Source organism: Panthera pardus, unplaced genomic scaffold, assembly GCF_024362965.1.
Source record: "Panthera pardus isolate Hobbes unplaced genomic scaffold, ASM2436296v1 HiC_scaffold_15, whole genome shotgun sequence".
NCBI classification, from domain to species: Eukaryota; Metazoa; Chordata; class Mammalia; order Carnivora; family Felidae; genus Panthera; species Panthera pardus.
In genome coordinates this window covers 9390837-9398100 of record NW_026526710.1, presented here as the reverse complement: position 1 = coordinate 9398100, position 7264 = coordinate 9390837, and positions in this window count along the sequence as shown.

The window sequence follows — 7264 nt, the reverse complement described above, 5'->3', positions numbered from 1 at the left end:
CTCAACGTGTGTGCAGTTTGATCTGTGACATCTGAGGCCAGAAGAAGGCATGTCTCTAAAGGGAAAATGTAAAGCAGGAGTTCTCAACTTTGGCTCCACACCAGAATTACCCAGGGGGCCACACTCCAGACCAAACAAATCAGAATCTCCAAGGTGGGGGGTAGGACCTAGGCACCAATAGTTCTAAAAGTTTCCCAGTGGATTCTCATGTGCAGTTGAGGTTATGAATCATTGCTTTAAGGGGACATTTCCTTACTGTTTTGAAAGTGGAGTAACACTTTTGGGGAAAACAGTATCCATTGACATCTCATTTACAAGGGAGTGAAAACAGAAATCACCATACCATTTGCCTAATTTCCGCATTTTGTTTTCTGCCTCGTTTCTAATCATTTTATGCGAGTATTGGAAATCCTGCACTTTAGTGCCAATGGGGACCAAACAGAGCAGATGAAGATCCCAAGGGAAGATTGGGGGAAAGGGGACTGGAGGGGATCAGAGAGTGTGAGCCCCAAAGTTGAGTAGCAGCCCTGCTCTCCTCCTGACGTGAGGGGGGTGGGGGTGGGGGCAGACACAGCTCAAGTGGGGCCAGGGTTTTTGATTTCCAAATAAATTGCTCATCAGAATTTTTGTATGTGAAATATCCCATTTTAGATATGTTAGCCACAGATTAAAAAAAATTTTTTTTAACTCCATGCAGCCCAATGAAACTCATGTACAAGCCAAATTTGGCTGCCTTCCAATTCACCTGGTTTAGATGCCTTTTAGGGAGCCGGGATTCTTCTTCTTTATATTATTGTGGTAAAATACACTTGCCATAAGATTTACCGTCTTAACCATTTTATTTTATTTTATTTTATTTTATTTTATTATTTTTTAATGTTTATTTTTATTTTTGAGAGAGAGAGAGAGAGAGAGAGAGAGAGAGAGAGAGACCATGAGCGGGGGAGGGGCAGAGAGAGAGAGGAACAGAGGATCAGAAGCGGACTCTGTGCTGATAGAAAGACCCCTACTCGGGGCTCAAACCCACGAACCGTGAGATCATGACCTGAGCTGAAGTCGGACACCTAACCGACCGAGCCACCCAGGCGCCCCTATTTTAAACCATTTTCATGTGTACAATTCATTGGCAGTAAGTACATTCATGGTGTTTTGCACCCGTCACCTCTGTCTAGTTCTAGAACTTTTCCATTACCCCAGTTGGAAACCCCACACGTATTAATCCCCTCCTCCGGCCCCCTGGCAACCACCAATCTGCTTTCCATCTCTATGGATTTGCCTATTCTGGATATTTCTTATCGATGGAATCCTACAGACCATGGCCTTTTACGTCTGGCTTCTTTCCCTTTGCATAATGTTTTCAAGCTCATCCATGTCGGAGCCGGAGCTGGAGCACGCCTCAGTGCTTCATTCCTTTTTAAGGCTGAATACAATTCCATTGTATGGATATGCCACATTTTGTTTATCCACTCATTAGATGATGGGTAGTTGGGTGGTTTCCACCTTTTGGCTGTTGTGAATAGTGCTGCTGTGAACCTTTGTGGGCACAGTTTTGTTTCAACAGAGGGATCATCCTTACATAACAGATGCCCCCATAGCACTTGTCCCAACTCTGTGCACACTAAAAGGTACTCACGAGTCGGGGACTTAACTATAGGGGGACCGAATTGTCCCGCTTTGCCTTAGATTGTCCCGGTTTTGGCACCGAAAGCCCCACATCCAGTGAATCAGTAGAGGGAGGTCTGGCAGTGCCTCAACTTGTCCACCAGTAAAAGTCTTCTCAAGGCAAGGCCTAATAGTTTTCATATTTTGACTGTGACTTCGGAAATCATTGTGACAAGTATGGGTTTCTTGCAGGTGTCTGCAATCACAATGATTTCAGGACGCTGTGCTTTGGTACCAGCCAGTTCCTTTACGTGCACCCGGAGGATTCCATTCCTTTAGTCTCAGCTTCAGAATTACCTCCTCAACAGAGCCTTCCCAGAGCCCCTTCCCTTGCACGGGGGTAAAGAACGCCTCTTCTTTACTCCCAGAGCATAGTTATAGTTACCGGATGCATGTGCATGGGTCTCCCCATTAGACCAGGACTCCCTCAAGGATGGTGGAATGTTGCTGATGGTTTGGTCGGCCCAACATCCAACTCCTCTTCTGACAATAGCATTCCCCCTTTCCTTTGGGAGTTCCCAAAGGAATTCCCCTTCCCCAGAGGAAAGCCCTCCCCTAATCTCCTACAACACAGTTTGGGTAGAGTTGATACCACTTCCCCACAACCTAGACCTCGCCTGTCCTCATATTCCATCCCCTTGGCTCACACAACTGGCTCAGGAACAGGCGGCCTCCACCAGGTTAGTGCAAACCCACCGCCGCAGCTTATGCTGGAGCTGGTGGGAACTACGTTGGAACTAAGCAGGAAGGAACTCTATTTGTGATAGGGTTGCGGAGCTCTCTGTGGCCACCTTTGCCACATCCTAGGGGAAAGCCACCTAAAAGTGCAGCCAGCACAGAAGAAAGCAGAACAGAGGGACAGAGAGAGAAAGGGATGGTGCCGGGCTGCTGTGAGTTTCCTCCCTTGGACTTCCTGGTTATATGAATCACTTTTTTTGCTTAAACTGGGTTGCTGTGGGTTTTCATCTCTTGCAGTGAAAAGAAAACTGAAGAATGCACTGTGTTGTATTAATGTTTAAGTCCCATACTATAGCATCGTCCTAGCACATCATAGGCACTCAAGAAATGTGCGTGTCAATGCAGACTTTCGGAAGTATACCGTCACTAGGTTGTTTTCGTAATGAAATAATATCGATGCAGGAAGAGTCGGGAAGGGGGTTGTGGAGAAGTTGGAGGCCTCCCACATGGCTGGCGGGAACATTAAATGGGGCAAACAGCTATGGAAAGCAGTTTGGCAGTTTCTCGAAAAGTTAAACAGAATTATCGTATGACCCATGAATCCCACTCCCGGATGTACAGGCATACCTCGTTTTATTGCACTTCCCTTACCGAGCTTTGCAGATACTGTGTTTTTAACAAATTGATGGTTTGTGGCAACCCTACATCAAGCAAGTCTGCGGGTGCCATTTTCCCAACACATTTGCTCACTTTGTGTCTCTGTGTCACATCTGGGTAATTCTTCCAATATTTTCGACTCTTTCATTATTATTATATTTGTCATGGGGAATGTGATCAGTGATTACACCACACTGAAAGCTCAGATGATGGCTGGCATGTTTTAGCAAGAAAGTAGTTTTTAATTAAAGTATGTCCATTGCTTTTTTTAAGACACAATGCTATTGCACACTAAATACACCACAGTATTGTGTAAACATAACTTTTATATGCACTGGGAAACCACAAAATTCATTTGACTTGCTTTATTGCAATACTTGCTGGTCTGGAACCAAAACTGCAATGCCCCCAAGGTACACTTGCATGCCTCAAAGAATAGATAACAGGTGTTGAAACAACCCATCGTACACAAATGTCCACAGCAGCACTATTCCCAATAGCCAAGCATATTTGGGTGGAAAAACTCAAATATGTACCAGCAGATGAATGGGTAATCAATGCGGTTTATCTACACAATGGAATATTACTCAGCCATAAAAAGGAATGAAGAACTGACACCTGCTATGACATGGACGACCCTCAAACACATTATGCTACAGCGAAAGAAGCCAGACACAGAAGGACAGGTACTGTAAGGTTCCACTTGTATGGAACATCCAGAACAGGTAAATCTGTAGAGACAAAAAGTAGATTAGTGGTCGTGAGAGGCTGGGAGAAGGAGGGAATGTGGAGTGGTTGCTAAATATGTACAGGACCTCCCTCTGGGGTGATGAAAAAATTCTGGGACTCTAGAGAGTGGTGATGATCCCATGGCGCTGTGAGTATAATAGATGTCACTTAGTGGTCAACCTTATGTGCACTGTACTGCAGTCAAAACAAAACAGAAGAATCAGGACCTTCATCCAGGCTGCCACAGATGAATGCCATGTGGGGGGTGTCCTTTATCAGGTGCCCAGACTGTGCTCTGCCCCACGAGCCATGACCCCTGGGACCTGTGCGGGGCAGATGCCTTTCTTCTCCTTACCATTCAGCCTAATGCAGAGCTTCCTAGACCAGATGGTATAAGAAGGAAGCCAGTTTGGTTGATGGCACGACTTCACTGCAATTTTCGATGCTGCTCCTTCACCGTGCCCGAAGTAGTCAGTGCGTGCCACAGCACACATCCTCTCCCATCCTGAGGGTGCTGCTGTAACTGAAAATTCACAGTGCGTCGTTGAGTGCTTACTGTGTAAAGCTGGCATAAATCACTGGACTAAATTGTCCATTATCGTGAGCCGAAGTTATCTTGCCATCACAAGAGTGATCTGGTTGCTTCGCTTGCAGTGGAAAATTAAGAGACAAAGAGGCAAAAGGCCAAAAGGAGAAGAACTCTAGAAAAGTCAGTTTTCTGATGTTGGAAAAACTTCACAAGGTTAAAGCTAGGAGAGTTCTGCCTGCACTCATAAAAGGTATTTTTTTTAAGCCATTTATGTTTTGGGGATCAATGAGAACAGAACAGTAATACTCCTTTCACAACCAGAAGATTTGGTTGTGTCCTGGGGGCTCGCATTCTGAGATTTCTTCCCCACCTCAGAATCAGTAGGAAAAAGAAAAAAGAAAAAAAAAAAAAAAAAAAGAAATGCCCTGGGAACACAGTGTGTTGAGCCCTTCAAGAAGTCAGTGTTAGTTTTGTTCAGTGCCAGGGGTATCGGTCACCCCCCTACTTTCCAGTTTGGGTCCCTATTCACAAGGCAACTTAGAAAATACTGGGGACAGCTTATCGTTAATATAACAAGATGTGGAATGAGACTTTTCCTGTTGACCCAGAACTTCAGCTAAAGCTTCAAAGCTAAGGGCAGTGGGTAACAATACTTCCTCCTGTCAAGAGGTGGCCAGACTGGTCCCCTGACCATCAATAACCATCAGCCTCCAGCCTATATAAAACAAGGTCAGATTTTATCCAGGGCAGATTTTATCCAGGTTTCTCTGACAGGTCTTTGTAGGGGGTTTTCTTCTCCCCTCTGATCTCTAAGCCAAGAGAGAAGAGCTCAAAGAATCACTTGTAAGACTGGGGGCAGCAAGCAGGGGGTGGCTGGCATCTCACTGCCAGCTGAAGGCTGCCTGGGGCTGTCCATGACAGCAGGGCGAGGAGCGAGGGCAAAGGGCAAAGGTGTATCCTATTTCCCATGGGCCAGGGTGTATGTCTGGAGGTCTGAGTCATCCTGAAAAGACTCACCCGAGAGGGTGGCCTCCAGGACCTCAAAAGAGAATGCGGGGTACTTCCTGGGGTATGAATGAAAAAGAGGGTGTGCAAGAGGTCACCCAGTATGCACACTGAGTCCCCACAAGGTCCCCACAGAGGTCTCCAGTGATCCCCCAGTGTGCCCAAGTAAAAGAGCCAGCATGTGAGTGCTTGCCAGGACATGGAGGTGGTGGTGGTGGTGGGGTCATCTAACACCAGAGAGAACTATCCCTGAAGTCACCTGTTCTCAGCAGAGAACACTTTCCCTTTTCCACACGCTCCCCTGCTCCCATACTCCGGCAGAGCCAGGAAGGGGCAGGAGAGGACACACCTGCCCTAGTCCCTGTTGCAGATTCCTGAGCCATCTTTGGGTCAGACCAGGGCAGGTGGGGAGGAGGTATTAAACTGGATATGAGAATAGAGCTTTGATTGGACTGGACTTCTAATATGAGACTATTCTTACAGTTGAAACTAGTTGGAATTGGGGGGATTCCTATGGATCCCAGGTGCAAACTACCTTAAGCTATCCCAGGGGCAGCAAATGCAAATGCCTTCAGGGGCTAGGCAAGAAATATAAATAATGAATGAAGGGGCTTAGTGGAGGTCATGGTGAACTGGAGGGAGCTGTGTCCCATCTGAAAGCGGTTGCTGTCTCTCACATCCAGCCAGTTGCTGCCCAATGAGGCCAGATCTTCCTGATTTCCTAGAAATGCCAGAAATCTCCATTTTTGGTAGTGTCTCCTGATTTTGGAATTTTTGGTAAGATTATTAGCCAAGGTTCTTTGTTACAATGATACAATCTACTCCAGGTAGTTCAAGCAAAAGTGCTTTAACAGAGTGGTGCTATGGACTGAATTGCATCCCCCCCCCACGCCCAAATTCATATGTTTCAGCTCTTCTCCTTAATGTACCTTTGCGATGTTTAGGAGGTAATCGGGGCTAGGGGAAGCCAAAGGGTGAGGTCCTAATTCAAAAGGGGGATAGCCTAATAAGAAGAGAAAGCCATGTAAACCATGCCTGTATGTGAGGACACAGCAAGAAGACGCCCTCTGAATCCAGGAAGAGGTCTCTCACCAGAACCTGAACATGCTGGCACTGTGATCTCCAGTCTCCAGAACTGTGAGAAAAACACAGATCTGTGTTTTTTAAAAGGTTTTTTTAATTACTTATTTTGAGAGAGAGAGAGAGAGAGAGAGAGAGAGAGAGAGAGAGAGAGAATGCATGACAGCGGGGGGAGGGGCAGAAAAAGAAGGAGAGAGAGGATCCAAAGCAGGCTCCATGCTGTCAGCACAGAGCCCGACACAGGGCTCGAACCCACGAACTGAGAGATCATGACCTGAGTCGAAATCAAGAGTCGAATGCTCAATCGACTGAGTCACCCAGAAGCCCCAATTTATTTTGTTGAAGCCACCCATCAATGGAATTTTGTTATGTCAGCCAAGACAGACTAAGACAGGTAGTTAGAAAGCCTGTAGAATCTCCAGAAGGACAAGAGTTGTAGGCTCGGGCTGCACAGCTAGGAATGATGCCCAAACCACCCCTGTGAATACCGTGCCGTGCCTTTCAGCACAGACCCCAAGCTTACACAGGGGCAGGACACCTGGAAGCAAGGTGCACTGGCTGTCATGCTTATATCAGATAGACTCCTCTTTGTTGTTCATTTGCAAGTATAAATCTCATGTGACATGTTTAATAGAAGTGCTTAGGTCATATGAAACTCAGTTGCAAGGAAGGTTCTGGAAAAGTGCTTTGGTTTCTCTTGAGAAGGGCTGGATGGATGCAAAGTATAACAAATGTCCACTATAACAATTAATTGCAAAGGAGGGGTGGTAGTTGTGTGTGGGGGGATGTCAAACAACGCATTTGTGTGCTGCTTACAGCCCTGCCAGTGGATGACTTCTGAACTATGGGCTACTTTCATTTTTTGCAATTTCTACTTGCTCTGAGGACAACTAGAAAAGCCAAATCAAATCATCATCATCATCA